The sequence below is a fragment of the Colobus angolensis genome, unplaced genomic scaffold, assembly GCF_000951035.1.
Source record: "Colobus angolensis palliatus isolate OR3802 unplaced genomic scaffold, Cang.pa_1.0 Scaffold272, whole genome shotgun sequence".
Classification (NCBI taxonomy): domain Eukaryota; kingdom Metazoa; phylum Chordata; class Mammalia; order Primates; family Cercopithecidae; genus Colobus; species Colobus angolensis.
In genome coordinates, this window is record NW_012115955.1 from 1,301,094 (window position 1) to 1,323,338 (window position 22,245).

Genomic DNA, 22,245 nt, shown 5'->3' on the forward strand with positions numbered 1-22,245 from the left:
GTGATGTCTATATCATGACAAAACTGAAAGTTAAAGATAAAATCACCAATTATCTGCAAAATAACTAAGTTTTGTTTCACTGAATTTGTTTAATTTTGCAGTTGTTCTGGGGATCTCATGATTCATAAGGAGCCCTACAGATCTAGAAGGATGTGCGTCCTCTGATCTAGAATCAGAACCAATAGGACATATATAGATATGTGAGATTTGTTATGGTCAGTTAGATACTATAATGTAAGATTGACAACACTTAAATATTCACATAAAATCAATGTATTGTGTATTATAGGATAAGGAAATAAGAGAGAAAAGAAAACAAAGATATTTGCTTACTTTATATACACAAAAAGGTATTCTTAACAAAGTAGGGAGAAAATACTCATGACAGTTACAGTCCTGTTTCTGTAACTGATCACATGGCCACGGTAAGTATCTATAACCACCTTATTCCACCAACCCATTCTGTATTCCCTTTGCCTTCAGCAAGCCTCTCAGGTGATTATGAGTTTTTACCTGGTGCAGTGACCCAAACCTTCATTCCTGAATTTTCCACTGAGCTTAATCACAGGGCATAGTAATACCAAGAGATGCCCTAAGGAATTTCCTATGTTCTAGACATACTCTTCCTTACTTCCAATGTGGAGTAGCAGTCCAATTTCCCTTTGATAGGATCAATCACCCCAACCAGCACCATCATTCTCTTCTTGGCCTGTTGACTCAGAGACACGAAGAGCCCACACTGGCTGGGTGGCAGTCTTCACTTCCACTTGGAAGTTGTGGAAGTTGTAGAAATTATGGAATCATTGCTGCATCTCCTGGTGGAAGCATTCTTCCCCCTGGAGCTAAGACTTTAGGCTAGCAGGGCATAAAGTTGTGGGAACAGGAAGCAAAAATGTTGCCAGTGGCTCACTAGGGGTGATGGTGAGTGGTGTATTCCCATTTCCACTGCCTGATTCCTGGACCAGTGAGTCCTGGCTATGGGGTAAACACACCATCGATTGAAGCCTGATTCAGAGTGTATAGTTTATGTCCTGGAGCCATATCTCCCTGGGCATGGATGGGAACTTCCCAGAAGAGCTGTGGGGAGCTGGTTATTTGACACATTGAGCAGCATGTTTGGCTTCACAGTGATGTGCCCGAGTAAGTCCCTTACTTCTGTTTGGTGCTGTCCATAGGCCCCCTTGTCAGTTAGCTGAAAGGTGGTGAGAATACATGCATAGAAATACATAGCTTCTCTGTAATCCCAGCACTTTGGGAGGCTGAGGCAGGTGGATCACGAGGTCAGGAGTTCGAGACCAGCCTGGCTAACATGATGAAACTGTGTCTCTACCAAAAATACAAAAAGTTAGCTGAGTGTGGTGGCACACACCTGTAATCCTAGCTACTCAGGAGACTGAGCAGGATAATTGCTTGAACACGGGAGGCAGAGGTTGCAGTGAGCCTAGATCACACTGCTGCACTTCAGCCTGGGCAACAGAGCATGACCCTGTCTCAAAAAAAAAACATAGCTTCTTAGGACTCAAGAAGGACCGCCAGTTACTCCTCTTGACATTCCTCAAAATTTATTTTGGATGTGTCAAGAAAGTGGCTCACCTTTGGCTTTGCTTCATGTCTGGAAATCAAGAAAAGCTGTGAGGCAGTCCTGCAGTGGGATCTGCCCAAAACTGCCAATGACGCCACGCCTGGGAAGGTGCTAGAAAGCTGGGCTGGGACTGCGGTGGAGCTCAGAGCAGGTGTTGATGGGATCCCTGCTCTCAGTCCATTGCAGATTTTAAAAAATTAACTGTCCTCACCTGGAAAGCAGAGGCTGGATTAGATCTGAGATTGTTTTTTCACCTCTTTGGACCCTACATTCTGTAAGGGAGGGCCCTCCACACCATATTGACTCAGTAGTACCTAAATTCATTACTTGGTTTTCACATCTCCCTTAATCAAAGCCTGGACTAGCAAGCTCCAGTTGGGGAACCTGAGCACTCCTGTCCCCTGGAATACCTCCGGGGGACGTATGACAAGTCCTTCAGTTCCCAGCAGCCCAAGGACTCCAGGCTGGGGGCTAGCAGACCCGGGTGAAGGCTCCCTTCCAGCTAAAGCATGCTACATCCCACCTTCGGGAACCAAAGACTCCAAGATGACCGCATTTCAATATCAAACTAACAGAAACAAGTCCACACCAAGCCGACTTTAGCAAAGGGAGTTAGAGAAACTCATTCCAATGCCCTCTGCTGGACAACACTATGACCTCAAAGATTAGAAATGGGTTCCCTGAATAGAGCAGTCATCTGCCAATCACTTATTTTGAATATAAATCACTTAAGACATTATTTCTGTACCTGTTGAGACACGATTCCCAATAGTGCATGCAGTTAGTGCCTCTTCCGCTTTCATAAAAATAGGCATAATGTAGGAGATAGCCTGTCCCTTTCCTGCCAGGTGGAGGACCATGACCAGCTCTTGCCCAGGTGTCGGCTGCCATCTAGTGGGTACTCAAGGAGTAGCACTGAGGGGCTGTGCGGTCCAACTCGCTGTTGTCTGGCCCCAAGTGGACCGACCCCGTGCGGAGGGGAACCCTGCAAACTGCCTCCTTCCTGCCCTGGAGAGCAGCCCTCTGGCCAAGCCTTCCCACCCCATGCCAGGGACATAGCCCCATGGCCACCCCCCACTTCTTGTCCTTTCCCTTCTTTTTCCTTCCCTCTGTCCTCCTGGTAATGTTTGCCTTTTAAAATTGGCAAGCCAGTTTGAATTCCCAAACCAAGGAAATGAACCCCTCAGACTGAGAAAGTGCAGCAGCAGTGGGCAGTATTTGCCACTACTGCTTACTTGAGGTACTACCCTGAGGATGGTCTTCCTATATGTAAACCCCAGCCCTGTGGGGGTCTACACGGTGAAATCCCAGAGCACAGGGTCCCTGGTCTTATCTTGGGGTTTCAGGAATAAGCACTCATCAGGACTGAGATTCATGCCCTGGCCCAGGAGCTCTGGATGGAAGGCTGCCTTGGGTCACAGCAGTCGCTGGTCATTATAACAGGGTGCTTACGGCTGGGCACTGGGCTGGAACACAGTGGCTTTGGAGGGGCCCACAGCGTGGGCCACGCGGGTGTTTCCCTGACCTAGCAGTGAGCCAGCAGCCATCCCCACGCCCAACAGACCCAGAGTCTGTGCTGCAGATGTTGCTGAATGAATACCTGTGACCTGGGCTGGTGGCCAGTGGGACGGCCCTGGAGTGGGAGACGTGGTGCCACGCTGGGCTTCCCTCAGCTTCAGGCTCTGGTCACACTTCGGGGACAGCATCTCCTTGGCTCCTCCTCACAGCACCAGGCGATGTGGGTGGAGTGGGACTTAGTGAGGCAGCTCCATCCGTGGCGCTTGTGTGGTGAGGGCAGCCGTGGGATTAGAGTTGCCCACCTGGGGGTGCCCTGGCCTTGCAGGGTTAGAGGGCAAAGCCAGAACAAGCCAGCTGTACCTGCCCTGATCTTTATGCCAGTCTGTCTGGGCAAACCCACACAGACAGGGCTGACACCCAGGGAGCAGAAGCTGTTTGGGACATGGCCCTGGGCAGACATGACCCTCATTCTGTCACTGATTTTTGAGCGGGGACTTTGAGGAACACCCACCTGTGCCTTTCACCTGCCCACTCCCCAGGAACGGTCTCACGGTGGGCGTCGGGTGTCATTTTCACAGGGACCACCAGGATTTTTAGCAGAAAGCAGGGCAGTCTCAGAGCCCAGCATTGCCCACCTGGGCTCCCCGGGTCCCAGCACAGCTCCATGCCTCCACGCGGGCAGCTTCGTGGGTCCTGTCCCTGAAAAGCCCATGGAGTCTGCCTGGGGTGGGGCAGTCCCCGAGCAGGGAGAGGGAGGAATTTGGCTTCTAGGAGAGATGCCCCACTCCCATCCAGGTGACTTCTGGGCACCTGCCCCAGTCCCTCAGCTTCAGGCTGTGGTCAGACTTCTTCTGGTGAGATATTAAGCCACCTTGCAGCATCACATCACAGGCTGGACCTCCTGCCAGAGGCCAGGGTTGACAGGGGTGCTTCTGCTGGAGATGGGGCTCTATATATTTGAGAATAAGTGAGGCATTTTGGCCACAGGCCGTTGAGCTGCAATCTCTCTCCTGCAGCTTCCTGAGTGGTGGCATATTCACATATGTCTATTCTTACAAATGGTTCCAGACTGGAGGAGGTACAGGCCCCACAGAACTGGAGTGCTTACCACCTGAACCCCTGGGAGTGTCTCCCTCCCAAAGGCCTTGGGTTTCAAACCAGCTGCTCATTTGACTTGCCCAGGAGACTTTAGACAAAGTCAGCTGCCAGGCCACAGTCCAGAACCAGGAGCCAGCCTCATGGACCTTCACAGGTGAATCCCTAGTGCCTGTACTCAGGTGGGGCCCATCTGTATCCCTTGAGAGCTGTGAGAAATGCAGCCCCTGAGTTTCCACTGTTGCAGGACCTTTCCTTTGTTGCGGGAAGTCAGGGACCCTGAATAGAGGGACCAGCTGAAGCTGCGGCAGAAGAACATAAATTGTGAAGATTTCATGGACAGTTATTAGTTCCCCAAATTAATACTTTTATAATTTCTTACGCCTGTCTTTACTGCAATCTCTGAACATAAATTGTGAAGATTTCATGGACACCTATCACTTCCCCAATCAATACCCTTGTGATTTCCACGCCTGTCTTTAATCTCTTAATCCCGTCATCTTCTTCGTAAGCTGAGGATGTGTGTCACCTCAGGACCCTGTGATGATTGCGTCAACTGCACAAATTGTTTGTAGAGCATGTGTGTTTGAACAATATGAAATCTGGGCATCTCGAAAAAAGAGCAGGATAACAGCAATGTTCAGGGAACACCAGAGATAAGACTTCTGGCCGCCAGTGAGCCGGATGGAACAGAGCCATATTTCTCCTCTTTCAAAAACAAATAGGAGAAATATCGCTGAATTCTTTTTCTCAGCAAGGAACATCCCTGAGAAAGAGAATGCGCCCCTGAGGGTAGGCCTATGAACGGCCCCCTTGGAAGCGTGCCGTCTTTTATGGTCAAAGCCAAAGGGATGAAACAAGCCCCGGTCCCCAGTAGCGCTCCCAGGCTTATCAGGATGAGGAAATTCTCGCCTAATAAATTGTGGTCAGACAGGTTGTCTGCTCTCAAACCCTGTTTCCTGATAAGATGTTATCAATGACAATGCATGCCCGAAACTTCATTAGCAATTTTAATTCCGCCCCATCCTGTGGTCTTGTGATCTCACCCTGCCTCCACTTGCTTTGTGATATTTTATTACCTTGTGAAGTACGTGATCTCTGTGACCCACACCCTTATTCGTGCACTCCCTCCCTTTTTGAAAATCACTAATAAAAATTTGCTGGTTTTACGGCTTGGGGAACATCATGGATCCTGCCGACATGTGATGTCTCCCCCGGACATCCAGCTTTAAATTTCTCCCTCTTGTGCCCTTTCCCTTTATTTCTCAAACCAGCCGAGACACCTAGGAAATAGAAAAGAACCCACGTTAACTATCGGGAGCGGGTTCGCCTGATATGCCTTAGTTCAGCTAAAGATGGAGTTCTTGTCCGTCCCATTGCCATGAAAATTTAGGCTAGCAGGCAGTTGGAGAGGGTGAGTAAAGCAGGGTTTTCCTGGGTAAAAAAGAAGAAAAGGGGGAAACAGGGACTCTTGCAAGGCCAGAGTCCCTGCTAGAGGGTTTCCTGTTGCCGTTCAAATCCCAGATTCTGCACATGAAGAGGAAGGGCCAGGCTCCTCCCTGCTGCAAACATCGTGAACTTCCTGAGGCTCCACCTCAGTGGGCAGGTTGGGTGGAGTTTCTTGAGGGAGCCCCTCCCGACTGGCTGACTCATTATGATCCACTGAGGCAGAATTTGCTTTTCAAGAAGATTCCAATAATCGTCAGGTGCAGGGAGGTATGAACTGTGAGCCCTGGAGTCCCTCCACTCCTTTCCAGAGTTTGCCTGGGTACTTGCCTCGGGGGCCTGGGGAGGTGGGGGCATGGCTAGCATGGTGGGGCAGCCGACCTGGGGCTTCCTGTCGATACCTGGATTCACTTCCTGGTAGTGGGGACTGGGCGGCTTAAGCTACAGAAGTTGATTGCCTCACAGTTTGGAATCTGGGAGTTTCTTCTGAGGCCTCTGTCCTTGGCCTGCAGATGGTGCCTTCATGTCTCCCTGTGTGCATGCCTACGCAGGTTCCCCATCTTCTAAAGACACAGAGTCCTACTAAATCAGAGGCCACCTTTATGGCCTTGTTTTAACTTGATCGAGGATAAGTTATAGGTCTGCAAAGACCCTATTTCCAAATAAGAACACATCCACAGGTACTGGGGTTAGGACTTCCACGTCTTTCCACTTCATCCAGAATGACTCAGGGTGGGCGGGCCTGATGTGCAGAGGCCACCCGAGGCCAAAGACAATGAAGCCAGCTCCCTGGAAGGCCCCAGCCTCATTCCAGCTGCCCCCTGGGTCTTCAGAAGGCATCTTCACCAACTTGCTGCACAGCCCCAGAGTCCAGCTCTGAGGGAACCAACTACACTCAGTCACCTAGAATCCTCTCTGAGCTAGGAGTGAGGCCTTGATCTGGGTCCACTGGGGGGCGTGCCATTCACAAGCACTTGAGATGAAGCAGTGCACAGAAGGACGGGGTCCATCCGCACAGTGTTATGAGCTGAATTACGTCTGCCCCACTCCCTGCCAAAATCATATGTTACGGTCCCAACTCCCAGAACCTCAGAATGTGACCTTTGCTGATGTAATTCACTAAGATAAGGTCATACACGAGTAGGGTGGGACAGGGGGAGGACTCCGTAAGGACACAGGAGAAAGGCCTTTGCAAGTCAAGAAGCAAGGCCTCAGAAGGAATCAATCCTGCCAATACTTTGATCTTAGAATTCCAGCCTCCAGAGCTGAGACCATGAATGTCTGCTGTTTGCACTGTTTGTCTTGGCAGCCCTATCAGACTACTATTGGCAGAAGGGCTGACAGGGAGGGCTGGGTGTCACTGGATTGAGGGGATGCTGGAGACTGGGGACTGGCATACAAAATTGAAGCTCGGCCTGATCACCACATCCAGCTCTATGGAGGTGCAGCAGACACAACCTGAAGAATCCATCTGGGGAAGGCCCATGAGATGTGACCACAGAGCAGTCAGGCTGGGCCTTGTTCTCCATACAGACTTCAGGGCAGGTGGCCCTGCATGTCTCTGCCCAGCAGTGCCTCTGTCCTCAAGAACAGCAAGCCTGTTGAGCCACAGGTGAGGCCCAGGGATGCCCAGCAATGGGGGTTCTGCTTTAGCAGGTAGGAGGGGAGTGGCGGGGCACATTTTGACCCCTTGGTTCTATCCACAGGTGATAAGGCCTGGGGAAAAAGAGGATGGGAAATGTATGGGGCCCAGAGGAGGCCTTCTGGGAGCGTGCAGCTGATGATGAACCAGTGGGGCTGAGCGCCAGGGCTCCCAGCCCGGGGTTGCAGAAGGAAGGACTAAGGATTCAGACAGAACTGTTGCTGGGCTTTTCAGAGCATGTCCCTGGCAAGAAAGCATGTGACTACTTTCCTGGTTTTGGTCACTCCACATCTGCTGCTTTTCCACCTCCACCCAGGCACAACTTCCTCTATCTCTCCCCCACCCCCTTTTTCTGTCTCTGCCTTCTCATTTCCCTCCCTCCTTCCCTTCCTCCCTCCTTCCCTTTTCCTCTCTCACTCACTGTCTCCTAACACTCCTCTTCTCACCATCATATTCACCGTGGGCATAGGTGGATTCACCAGAAAGCTAATGCAATATAATTCACTTCAAGACCCTGAGTTTGCATGGGCTCCTACCAAGATCCTGGAAAAGGACCCAGCAATAAGTCGCTTTTTAAAACAAAATTTCCAAAAGTAAGAAATTTTATCTGCAATCTGCTAAGACTGCCTTTTCCCTTTCCATGTTCCTTGCTGTAGCATTGGAATAGCCTCAGGCACTTTTTATTTTTTTGAGACAGGGACTTGCTCTGTCACCCATGTTGCAGTGCAGTGGTATGATCATGGCTCACTACTCAACCTCCTGGGCTCAAGTGATCCTCCCATCTCAGCCTTCTGAGTGGCTGAGACTACAGGCATGCACCACCACACGCTGCCAATTTTTGTAGTTTTTGTAGAGGTGGGGTTTTGCCATGTTGTCCAGGCTGGTCTCAAACTCCTGGGTTCAAGGAATTCACCTGCCTTAGCCTCTCAAAGTGCTGGGATTACAGGTGTGAGCTGTGGTACCTGGCCAGCCTCGGTCAGTTTTAACATTCAAGGAAAAGACAGCTGAGTTAGAGGACATGCAGTGTGAGCTCTGTAGGCTGTGGGTTACAGTCACTTGACGTGGGGTTACGTTGTTGTCAACCATGCAGTGTAGCCAAGGCCACCATCCACTTAGGCATAGACTTGATACCATGTAGCATACTCAGTTACACACACACCATACTTTTCCTTTTGTTTTTCAACAGGAGTCATGCAGAATCATGTAGAATCGAATTTACCAGCATTCCTGTGTTGTTGAGCCCAAGCCTGTAGCTGTCTTATACTCAGTGACAGAGTGGGGAGTTATATCTCCCAGCTATTGGACCAAGTCTTAACTCCATGACACAGCTTGGCTGGAGCCAGTTATGGTCGCTCCTAATAAAATGATCTTCAAAATTCTCTTTCCTAAAGAGGGCTCAAAAAATCAAGTGAGTGGTGGGCAAGGGGAGGGAGAGCATTAGGACAAATACATAATGCATGCAGGGCTTAAAACCTAGATGATGGGTTGATAGGTGCAGCAAACCACCATGGCACATGTATCCCTATGTAACAAACCTGCACATTCTGCACATGCATTCCAGAACTTAAAGTAAAATTAGAAGAAAAAAATCAAGTAAGCATCAGACCTCAGAATTGTGAGCACATCAGGCTCCTGAAGCCTGAATCTGCCCTGATTTGGGTATAGCCATAAAGGAGATTTAGTTCTTCTGGTGAGTGAGGTATCATCCCAGGATAATAGCGCCTCTGAAATGGGGCTGGTTGCAGCTCAGCACTAAAGATGCAAATCTCCAGGGAAATGTTGGGAAAGGAATCACTTTAGGCTGAAACTTCCTTGGGATTTCTCATTTTGGGGCATCTCTAAAGCTATCCGGGGATAGAGATGGTGATGTTAATGATACTTGAGCCTGAGATCTCCTGGGTTCTTCTCCAAGCAAGGCCTGGACTCCACAGGCCACCTGAGACTCTTTTGAGACGAAGTGTCACTCTGTCGTAGCCCGGGCTGGAGTGCAGCGGCGCAATCTCAGCTCACTGAAACCTTTGCCTCCTGGGTTCAAGTGATTTTCCTGCCTCAGCCTCCCAAGTAGCTGGGATTACAGGCACATGCCATGCCACCATACCCAGCTAATTTTTTTATTTTTAGTAGAGACAAGGTTTCACCATGTTGGCCAGGCTGGTCTCAAACTCCTGACCTCAAGTGATCTGCCTTCTTACAGAGAGTCACACTAGCCTGACCACAGCTTCCTGATGTCCAGCTCAGGCCTCACCCGGCATCCAAGCCCCCTATTTGTGTGACTTTGCAGACAGAGGTGAAAGGATGTGGCCAGGCTCCCGGCTCTGTTCCCAGATGTGCTGAGCTGACACTCTGGGCATGACATGGACCTCTCTATGCTACAGATTGTCTGTAGATTCCCGTTCTTCCACAGAAAATAGGACTAGAAGTCACAGAAAGGAGATGAGGTTTAACAGGAAAAACTACTGAGCTGGCTCTTCTATTAGCCAAAAGAATCAGAGACCCTGATCATGTAACCAGTTTGGAATTTATGGGGTATTCGGTGACCTAGCATTGAAAACTTCAGGCCAACACTACTCGGCCGAGAATGAAGAACCCCACCCTGCTGGAACTCAGGTCTGGGTCTGACCCTCACTTTCCTGTACCAGGGTCCCAAATGGTTCCACATCCCTAAGGTCCGAGCCCTGACAGCAGGGAGGAGTAGCAGTGATGGCCTCACTTCCTGGTACACTTTTTTTTTTTTTCTGAGATGGAGTCTCACTCTGTTGCCCTGGCTGGAGTGCAGTGGTGCGATCTCAGCTCACTGCAACCTCTGCCTCCTGGGTTCAAGCAATTCTCCCGCCTCAGCCTCCTGAGTAGCTATTACACATGCGTGCCACCAAGCCTGGCTATTTTTTGTATTTTAAGTAGACACAGGGTTTCACCATGTTGGCCAGGTTGGTCTCAAACTCCTGACCTGAAGTGATCTGCCCACCTTGGCATCCCAAAGTGCTGCGATTACAGGTGTGAGCCACTGCACCCAGCCCCTGGTACACTTTTAAAGGTTTTCAGTGCCTGGTCTCTGGTCCCAGTCCAGACCCATTACACCAGGCTCAGGGAACAGAGCCTGGGCACCAGCACTGTTAAGGCTACAGCTGCTTTCAATGGGCACTTGGGCCTGAGAACCAGCAATGTTCTAGGAAGAAATGGCAGTCTGCTGCTTCTTTTTGGTGCTGTCTACTAAGTCAGCAGTCAGCCTACTTACTGGCTTTTTCATTTGTAAAATGAGGAGTTAATAATAGCAACTATCTCTAAAACTGGTTGTTTTTAGACTTAAAATAGAAAATTTACCTGAAAAGGCTTTGTGAGCTATAAAATATTATGCAAATGCAACTTCTATTACAGTGTTCAGAAACAACATAGCATGCATCTCTTCTATCACAGCAAGTTAAAGCATTTGCATGTGTGAGCATCGCTCTGGGCATTCACATGTTGTGATGTTTTGATTGTAAAGTCATTTGCATGTTAGTGATGAGCTGCTGGAGGGCATCATTGAGCATGCTTTGATCCTTGGTACTCACCTGGGTACTCACTCTCCAAAGACTGAGAATGGGGAGACAGGGAGACAGTGACAGCCAGACTCTAATGTCACTGTCAAACGACGTGGATGAATAGTCTAACTGTGGTTTTTCTCCTACAGAAACCTGCTCTGGCTTTAAGAAGACATCTCCAAGAACTGCCAGTGGCCTGAAGCATCAGCCGAAACCTGGGAAGGGTCCCTGCCCCACCAGCCGTACCAGGAGCCTGGCAGGGCACGGCTTTGAGCCACACTGGGCCCTGGCAGCTGCTGACACTGCTGAGTGCCAGGAGTCATTGGGCTGGTGCCCCTCCTTCAGACCACGCAGCAGGAGACCACTGAGAAACAAGAGAGAGGAGTCTGTCTCCAGGCTCAAAGCCCGTTTCCCGCTTGGCTGCCTTCTCACTCCAAGCTGCGGCAGGGCAGACGCTGTCTGAAGAACAGGCAGTCCTGGCAAGGCCAAGTTCCATGAGAAAGCACCCATGGGTGTGAAGTGGGTGCTGCTCAGTGCCCTCCCACCTTCTGCACGCCCCAGAGGGGCAGGGGCAGGGGTCCTTCTTTGGGTTGCGCAGGAGAGGCAGACCTTCCACTGTGAGTGGAGGTGCTTGGCTCTCGTGAAGGCTTAGGGAAAAGTGTACTGGCCTGTTTTGGGCTTCAGGGACCTAAGTAACGGCCTCTCCATTGCTTTATTTTTACTGTGGCAATGGTGGCATCTATCATACTGCCAATTGCAGGTGGTCTGAGATGGGAGTGGTGGTGTCATGCCCAAATCCGCCGGGGAAGGGCTAACTGCCATGGATGCCAGCAAGATGGAAAACCAGTTCTGCACACCGTGACCCAAAAGGGGGAAAATGATGACCAAGCTGGTTAATAATAAAAGGTCATTTTCACGTTGAGAGCATAAGATCTGAAAAATGAAAGGACAAAGACGTCTGCTTAACAGAGACACACACACACCACACACAAACACACAGGTACACGTATACACACCATACACACTCACACCACACACAAACACACAGGTACACGTACACACACCATACACACACACACCACACACACACAGGTGCACGTACACACACCATACACACACACACCACACACAAACACACAGGTGCACATACACACACCATACACACACACACCACACACACAGGTGCACGTACACACACCATACACACACACACCACACACACACACAGGTACACGTATACACACCATACACACACACACCACACACAAACACAGGGGCACGTACACACACCATACACACACACACCACACACACACAGGTGCACATACACACACCATACACACACACCACACACACACACACAGGTGCACGTACACACACCATACACACTCACACCACACACAAACACACAGGTACACGTACACACACCATACACACTCACACCACACACAAACACACAAGTACACGTACACACACCATACACACTCACATACATGCAGATATACACAGGTATACACTCGCAGATATGCATACACACAAGTATACAAATACACACCACACATAGATGCACACACATAGACATATGCCACACACACACACCACACACACAAATACATACACCACACACACAGATACATAAATATGCGTATATATGTATACACAGACATCCCCACATACCACATGCACACACTACATACATAGACACACACATGCCACACATATACAAACACAGATACACCACACACAGATACACACATAAACACACACCATATATGCATGCAAACATACAGACACATGTGGACACACCCCCAAACCGCATGCGCACATCATGAATGGACGCACATATACCACAAACAGATGCACACATACACCCCCTCCCACACACACACACACATTTCTGGGGACATTACAAAAGCCTACAGGCCCCACTAGCCGACTTTAGACCATGCATTTTAAAATCCTGACACACGGAATTACTGATTCCGAACAGGACGAACCCACCGGCCCATTAGGGGAAGCCCTGGCAGCAAATGAAAAAAAGCATCCTCTAGAAAGCTACTATTTAGTGCTCAAGAGTAAAGAACTGGGGAGATGCTGAGAAAAAAATTCATAGCAAGACATTAAGGAATGGGTATCTCATTAATTTTAAAAGAGAAGATTGAATGGACAACTGTCTAATGTGTTGACTGTAGAAAAACAAGCCAATTAAAATAGCTGTTTGTTCACAGCCATGCTTTAACTGGGTGATATTTTTCTTTTCACGAATCTCTTCCACTTAAATTCTCTCCATCTTGGGAGGCCCGCCTTATTTCCAAGGCGAGCAAATCCTGCTCAGATCCTGGTCCACTGAGGTCTGTCCGAGGAGTCTTTCCTCGCCTCTGTTGAGATTTCCTGCCACGTACACAGTAGTGTGAGGTAGACGGTCTCGGGAGCTGGGATTGGCTTGACCAAGCATCTTGTTTTCTTTTTTCTTTCAAGGTTGAATAATGAAGGAAGCAAGAAGAGGGGGAAGAGAGGTGATGGATGGAGGTGCATTGGGCAGCTTGTGCCCCTAAATTCGGATCGATGCCCTGAGGGACAGCGTACTGCTGTGTAAGTCTGCCCACCTGGATACTGCCGGCTGCAGGGAGCTCTCTGGCATCCCCCAGAACCCATCTGGTGTCTAGAAAGTGTGCTTTACCAGGCGCTTTTGGTACGAGAGGAGCCATTGCTATGGGTGTGACCTTACACCTCTGTATTCATTGGGAAATGGAAAGGTCATGTCCTGTGCAGCTGGCGAGGCTGACTTGCCTACTCCTAAGAGGATCACTGTCTTTCTGGCACAATCCACTTGATAAGGACTCTAGCAAAACCATTTTCTTGATAGTGATGGGCCCTTCATTTCCTAACCTGTTCACTACCCTTGGAGGCTGAGGTCTTCACTCGACTCCTGTTTCAGGGAAGGAAAGAACTAAAGCAGCTGTTCACAAGCAGGGGCATGTTCACCTCGCTGTGTTTCAGCGGGCTTGGATGACAGAAATTTATGATGTCATTTGACATGAGCTGTGGAGAACAAACAGTATGAGACATTGGCTCTATTTTTGTGAATGAGGATGAGTTGTTTACGAACAAAATACATTTTTCACTCATTGTTCCACAATTTGATGATAGTCATGGAAAACTGAATTATTCGAAGACCTCAAAGATTTGCAGATGTTTCAAGTCTTATGACTCACGGCTTTGGTAAAATAATGCTTAACTAATAAGGAAAAATAGCTCCTGGAAACATCCCCAGCTGAGCCGCGTGGGGGCTGTGAGCATCTCTTAGCTGTGGGATGCCCCATAAGGGGGTGGTGGCAGCAACAGGCTGTGAGGTGGGGGTTCAGGCAAACGCTGTGGAGATGTGACGGGCACCGCAGTGCAGGCTCGCTGGGTTTGGTGGGCGGGGCTCTGAGAAAGCATTCTTCCTTTCGCTGCTTAATTTTGCAAAGCTACAAAATAGTAAGTGGCCTTAAAAAGCACTCTCTAATGAAACATGAAATTATGTACCTTTCTGTGGGGTCCAGCCCTACAGGGCCTGTGGATTTTTTAAAGTCTCGAAGGGCCAGAGGAATGTTAAAGAAACAGTCTTTAAGATCAATGATGATAAGTGGCCAATACTCAGGAATCATAGCAGGGGATGGCAAGCCGGGTTGCCACAGGTTGAAGGACAGCATGTACTGCCCTGAGATCAGTAAGTATTTTCCACTTACCAGATTTCTTTTGGATAACAAAAACAGGTGAATTCCAAGGGGAAAAAGATTGCTCTATGTGTCCCAATTTTAATTGTACAAGGACCAAAATATGGAGTGCCTCCAGCTTATTTTTAGGAAGTGGCCACTGATCTACCCAAACTGGTTTCTGAGTTTTCCAAGTTAAGGGGATGGGATCTGGAGGCTTGATAGTGACCGCTTCTAGAAAGAATAACCAAGTCCTGTTGAATCCGATTTATGAGTAGGTATAATAGGCTCAGTAGTACCTTGTGCTGATTTTTCCAAACCCGTACCTTGAACAAATCCCTTTTTTTCTTTTTGCCATAATGTCTTTACTTTGTTGTCTGTAATTACCTTGTGGAAAAGAAATCTGTGTCCTCCATTGTTGTAAAAGATCTATTCCCCAAAGATTAACTGGAATAGGTGTAATGAGGGGGTGAATAGTACCAGTCTGTCCCCCTTGGCCCATATAGTGTAAAACAATGGAACTTTCATAAACCTCTGAAGCCTGACCAACACCAACTAATGCTGTGGATGCGTATTCTTTGGGCCAGTGTCTAGGCCGTTGACGTAAGGCTCTAATGGAGATATCAGCGCCCGTGTCAGTCATTCCTTCAAACTTTGTTCCTTGAATATGCACAGAGCACACAGTGCGAGTATCAGAAATCTTGCTGGCCCAATAGGCTGTTTTGCCCTGAAAGTCTGTGCTTCCGAAACCTTCGGTTCTGTTACAAGAACTAGATCCTAGTGGAACGTAATGGAGTATAAGAAGTGGAGGATTGCGGTCTCCTGCTGCTGCATACCAAGGTACCGCAGAGCTAATGACAATATGAATTTCACCTGAATAATCAGAGTCGATTACACCAGTATGTACTTGAACACCTTTTAAATTTAGGCTTGAGCGACCAAGAAGCAAGCCAACAGTGCCAGGTGGCAAAGGGTCAGACATACGTGTGGGAACAGCAATAGGTGGCTCTCCGGGTAAGAGAGAAATATCTCGAGTGCAGCAGAGATCTACAGCGGCTGAGCCTGTGGTGGCAGGGGACAAGCATTGTACTGAGATTTGTCTTGGGGCTGAGTCGTTAGCTCCTCTGGCACAAATGGCTGAAGTGGGAATTGGGGGGCAGGTTGAATGGATTGGGCCGGGAAAGTGCTCATCTGGCCGGCCAGCAAAGGCTGTGAGTTGAGGAATGTCCCATTGTTTGGAGGGGCCTGGGGCCGGCCCCTCTTTCCATTTCCCTGGTTGTTGAATGGCTTTAAAGGGGTTACCATCAATGTCAAACTTTGAGTGACCCAATGATTTCCCTTACGGCATTGCGGGCACAGAGTAGAGGGCAAGGTTTGTTGCTGTATAGGGTTTTGTTGTTGGCATTGAAAAGAACGGCGGCCTGAAAGCCTAAGACAATTTTTTCTACAATGCCCTGATTGGCTGCATTGAAAGCGTTTGCCAGAGAATCATCCAGGCATTCTAATAGTGGCCATGGCTTGTGCCATGACCATTGCTGGACGTAGAGTTCCCCCACGCCTTCACAGGCTTTAATGTAGGAGGAAACTACATCACCTCCTGGTGGAATTTTGCCTTTCATGGGGCAAATAGCTGCCTGACAGTCTGCATTTGTTTGTTCATAAGCTGTAAGTTCTACAACAAGTCGTTGGTCATGGCTATCAGGGATTGCTTTATCTGTCACATCTTGAAGACGGGCAATAAATTCTGAATAGGGTTCATGTTGTCCCCGTGTAATGGCCGTAAAAGATGGACACATTTTGCCGTCATTCTGAATCTTATCCCAAGCATCTAGGCAACATTTTCGTAATTGTTCAATAATCTCATCATTTAGTATAGTTTGGTTTCGCATTCCAGCCCGTTGTCCCATTCCCAGTAACTGGTCAGCTGTAACATTAACAGGAGGATTAGAGTCCTGACTAAGATGAATGCGTTCCTGGACAGCATCAACCCACCAAGTCCTTCATTGTAAATATTGGGATTTAGATAAGACTGACTTTGCTAGAATTTTCCAGTCACAGGGCACCAGACGTTTACCTTCTGCTAGGGCCTTTAGTATGGAACAGACAAAAGAGGAGTTGGTGCCGTACTGCTTCACTCATTCTTTGAAATCTTTGAGGAAGTTAAAAGAAAAACTTTCCCAAGCAGCAGGGCATAGCTGAACCTGGCCTGGGTGAACAGGATCTGGTTGGACTGCTGTCTGGACTGTAGGTATACATGGAGCTAGCTGCGCCACGGCAGCAGGCAGTTGTGGGGGCTGATTATTCGCCTGAGGAGCCTGATTCTCAGGTGGAGGGACCTGATTCTCAGGCTGTACATCTTGAGAAGCCACAGGATCAGTCGTCTGCTGAGCAGGGTCAGCTGGCTGTGGCTGATTTTGTGCCACAGGGGTGGCAGGTATAGGAGGTTGTAAAATTCCAGGAAATTGCCAGGCCTCAGGAGCCCCATATTCTCTTACCTGAGTGATGGCTTTCATAAGAGGAGTGTCATCCTGAGGGATGTATATAACTTGTTGCTTATGAGCGGCAATGGTGGTGGTGGCAACTGCATGAGTGACTGGACCAGAAGGAGAAAGAGGGTAGGGTTTTGAACAGAGGAAGAATCGAGAATCTGTAAGCCAGGTTGAGGCGAGATGACCCGCGGGGCAGGTCTTTCAGGGGCCTGAGGTCCAGGCTGCTGCAGTAACTGCGGGATAGGCTTCAAGGGAGCCTGAGGCTTCAAGGGAGCCTGATGTGCGGAAGGAGAAACAGAGGTGAGAGATGGCTAACGGGACTGCGGAGGGATAGTTTTGAAGGCCTCATTGCCAGGTCAAATAGATGGAAAGTTGACGGCCCTGCGGCAGGGCTGAGCCAAGACAGAGTTGAGAGCCTCGTTACCAGGCTGAACAGACGGCAGGTTGAGGGCCCTACAGCAGGGCTGAACAGGGACAGAGCTGAGAGCCTCATTACCGGGCTGCATAGAAACGTAGGTTAGAGCCTCTTTTTCAGGCAGTGTAGCCTCATTTTCAGGCCACGCAGATGGAAGGTAGGGGGCCCTACAGCAGAGCTGAGGAAAGACAGGAGGGTCCAGTTGCAATGGCTGTTGATAATATATTTTGGTTGGATTTTGCTGGTTTGGGGAAATGAGATCATTTAAATCATGTAAAAGTTCATCATAAAGCCATAATGGGGGCGCGGTAGGCTCTGGTGTAGGCGGCGGGGCCAAAGGAATGTCAGAATGGAGGTCAGTCTGTAAAACGACGGCCTCAATCTGTGCAGTGTCCTCAGGAGAAAGAGAACTGAGGACTTCCTCAACCTCCTCAGAGGAGAGGGAAGAGGGCTCATCTCCAGGTTGTTCTCCTGAGTCTGCAAGGAATCCAGAACAGAGCGAACCGAAGCCCAGATTGACCAAATGGTGGGAGAAATAATACGTCCCCCTTTACGAGCAATTTTGAATTGTCGACCGATCTCATCCCACTCTTTTATTTCTAAGGTTCTCTCAGTAGGAAACCAAGGACAAAGGAGATCTACGACCTCAAACAATTCAATTAACTTATCAGTAGAGACTTTTACATCTCCTTCTTTAAGGAGAGTTTTTATAAAGTTTAAATAAGCCGAGTACTTGGTACTGGCCTGTCCCATGGTGTCCCCGGGATACTCTGAGTGCCCAAGCTTACCACCAAGCTTATTGACCGCAATTCTCAGGAATCTGTCGTTGATGTCCTCCCCTGAGTTCCATGCTCGAAGCACGCCATCATACAATGAAAGAGAAATCCTCACTGGGCGCCAGGTATAGAGTCCAGCCTTACAGGGCCTATGGGTTTTCTCTTCGTGTACAGAGACGAGAGATTGTAGAAATAAAGACATAAGACAAAGAGAAGAAAAAACAGCTAGGGCCGGGGGTACCACTACTGCCAAGACGCTGAGACTGGTAGTGGCCCCGAATGCCTGGCCACGCTGCTACTTATTGTATACAAGGCAAGGGGGCAGGGCAACGAGTCTGAGTCATCTCCAGTGATTGATAAGGTCACGCAAGTCACGTGTCCACCATACGGGGGCCTTTCCCTTTATGGCAGCCGAGACAGAGAGAAGACAGCATATGTCACGCGTCATCATTTCTTCTAAGCACTTATCAGAAAGATCGAAGACTTTAATACTTTCACTATTTCTGCTACTGCTATCTAGAAGACGGAGCCAGGTGTACAGAACGGAACGTGAAAGTGGACCAGGAGTGTGACCGCTGAAGCACAGCATCACTGGGATGATTCCTTTCCCGCTCTGCTAAGTGACAGGTGCCTTCCCAGGCACTGGCATTACCACTAGACCAAGGAGCCCTCTAGTTGCCGTTATCCAGGTGTGACAGAGGGCTCACACTCTTGCCTTCTGGTCACTTCTCATCGTGTCCCTTCAGCTCCTAACTCCATATGACCTGGTTTTTCCTAGGTTATAATTCTAGAATCGGGATTATTATAATAACAGAACAAAGAGTAATTCTACAAACTAATGATTAATAATATTAATACATAATCATATCTATATTCTATTTCTAGTACAACTATTCTTATTCTTATTATTTTCTTCATTATACTGGAACAGCTTGTGCCTTCAGTCTCTTGCCTCAGTACCTGGGTGACTTTCCGTCCACACCCTTCTATAGCAAAATGTTGTCAACATTTCTTCTCTTTCTTTGGAGGAAAGATTGATTCTATATGTCTCGGAGAAAGAGAGAGAGAGAGAGAGAGAGTGTGTGTGTGTGTGTGTGTGTGTGTGAGAGAGAATGAAAGACCATGTGATATCTAAAAGATAATTGAAAAACCAAGACTTCCCTGTTTCAAGGTGCTCCCTTCTTCCCCGAAATGAGAACATATTTATTGACCAGTTCTAAAGTCCCCTCCTCATCTCTGAAGGACAAGCCCCGGGGTCTTAAACCGCCTCTCTGCTGCAGCTCAGGCTAGTGGTGAAGCCATCTCACACTGCAGGGCAGTGATACATCATCATAAGAGTTTTCCCCACCCTGGGGTTGAAGCCAGAGGCCAGTGCTTATTTCCTGAGCCGTCCCAGAGCCCACGCTGTCTGCTGCCCACAGCATTCCTTCCAGCAGTTGGCCACTGGCATGATCAGTACAGACCACGGCATCTGCTGACATTTTTAGAATAAGGCCACTGTGCTGGCACTTGCATGTGTCAGGGCAGCCACCCTCAGCTGAAATTGTGGTGCTCGGGGGTTCAATTTACAGGATGTGCCCACGGGCAGGGCTGGAGCCCAGTGGTCTGTTGTGTGCTGTGTTCTCTGACTTCAGGGGGCTTCACCATCCCACTGTATTTGGAGCAGCCCCCTGTAGGCCACTGGATTATTGAGCAGTCTCTGTCCTTCCCATCTCCCAGCTGACCCAGGGAGCCCTGGCCCAGCCAAATTCATTGTTTCCTCCAAACCTAACTTGGCTTGGCAAGAGCAGAGGGGACCCAGGGGAGGCTAGGATGGAAAGCTGTGAGGGAGAGACCCTTACTGCTTGACCCCAGAGAGGGTGGTGGTGACGATGGATATACACACGAGGGTGTGTCTACTGCAGGACCACTGCCTCACGTGGATTTTTAAGTGGTTATTTGGAGTAGGGTTCAGTATGTGCAGTGGTGTGTGCGTTTTGTGTGTGTGCGCTTGCATGGTGTGTATGGCATAATGTGTGTATGTGCAGTGAAGGTATATGTGGTATGCGTGTTTGCTATATGTCTATGGGTACTGTGTGGTGCATGCATGTTCTGTGTATTTGTGTGCATGTGCATGCATGTGTGCCTGTCTCTGCATATGTGTATGTTTATGTGTGCATGTGGGTACAAGTGTGTGTACATGTATGTACGTGTGCACACGTGTGAATGTGTGTAGGTGCACATTTGTGCATGTACTTGTGTGTGGATGCATGCGTGCACATAAATGTGTGTTTGTGCCCATGCACATGTGTATGTGTGTATATACATGTATGCATTAACATATATGCATGTGTGCATATGTACACGTGTGCATGCCTTTTGTTCATGCGTTCATGCATGTGTGCAGGTATATGTATATGTGCTCATGTCTGTGCATGTGTGTAACCTCCTTAGAATAGGCAGAGATTGGGGCTTTCTTTGTCTACCCCAGTTTCCTTTAGGCTGTCTTCACAGAGAAAGGAACAGCTCAAAACCCACAGCCTTGCTTTGCCCTGATGGGGGATTTCTGGTCTCCTCAGTCTGTCTTTTATTAGGCAGGCCATGGGCCGTCAGGCCCTTGCTGGGTAGATGCTCTGCTCACGAATAAAAGATAGAGGCAGGGCAGGACAGGGCCCCTCCCTGATGGGCCTCCCCCTTCTGCATGGTGGAATCTCACAGACAACTTTGAGTGGCCTGTGCACATCCACTTTTTTTTTTCTTTCTTTCTTTTTTTTTTTTTTTGAGATAGGATCTTGCTCTGTCACCCGGACTGGAGTGCGGTGGTGCCATCAGAGCTCATTTCAGCCTCGACCTCCCAGGCTCAAGCTATCCTCCTGCCCCAGCCTCCCAAGTAGCTGGGACTACAGGTGCATACCACCACACCTGGCTAATGTTTTGATTTCTGCAGAGACAAAGTCTTACTATGTTGTCCAGGCTGGTCTCAAACTCCTGGGCTCAAGAGATCCTCCGGTCTGGGCTTCCCAAAGTGTTGGGATTATAGGCGTGAGCCACTGCACCTGACCTACACATTCACTTTTTTAGGACATGGCAGGGACTTAATGTTTTAGAAAACATTTAGCTACCCCTTTGACAATGCTGCTTGACACTATTTGATAGTGTGACTTACCATATCCTAATAATTTCCATGAAAATCATCACAAAGCTAAATTTAAGTTTTTATTAAAAATCACAGTTTTTAAAAATGTCCAGTGACATAATGTAGCTCTTCTGAAATGAATGGAAAACATGACACACTGCTAACCAGTGGAGGGAGCTCTTTGCAGGGCTGGGAGGCCTGACAATGCAGCTGTTGCCTCTGCAAGTGGAAATCCAGGCCAACTTGCAGTCTTTGGACTGATGTCCAAGGGCAATCACCATCCAGCAACTACAGTCAGGGCTAGGTGATAGGGACTATGGGAGAAGGACATGCTCCGATGAAAACATGCATGCAACGATTTTCACCACTGAATGCACTGTTTTCTGTGACAGAAACACTCAGCCCTGCTGGGGGACAAGATATTCACGGCCCCAGCAGCCAATGTGATGCCACTAGGCCAGTCTGTCCATGATGCTCCTTTGTTCCCTGCTAAGGAAGGACCATAAAGTGAAAGGCACCTTACCTTATGGAGTGAGCCCAGACCCCAGGGAAAAGCTTGGGTAGAACAATCCAAGGGGCAGCCTGGGTATGAGAATCCAGCCCAAGCTAGCTGCTCTAGAAGCTCTAGAAGCCTGGAGGCCTTTCCCAGCTTCCCAAATGTAGCCCTTTCACATGACCCATCCTTCAATTCAGTTGCCTTTCTCTATTTGCCCTTCTTAGTGGCTGCAGGGGAAAGGATAATTATTCCTGACCACAGGACACATTTTCACTAGAAAAGACTTCCTCGTGCTGGCCACAGTGGGAAATCTGTACACAGGTGCCTGCTTCACCAAGCGGACAGGCTCAGGAGATTGTCCAGGGACAAGGAGACCCGGCTGGACCTCTGCAGGGAGGTGAGGCCCCTGCCCACCTCTTGCCCCATCACATTCTGGATGGCATCCCGAAGCT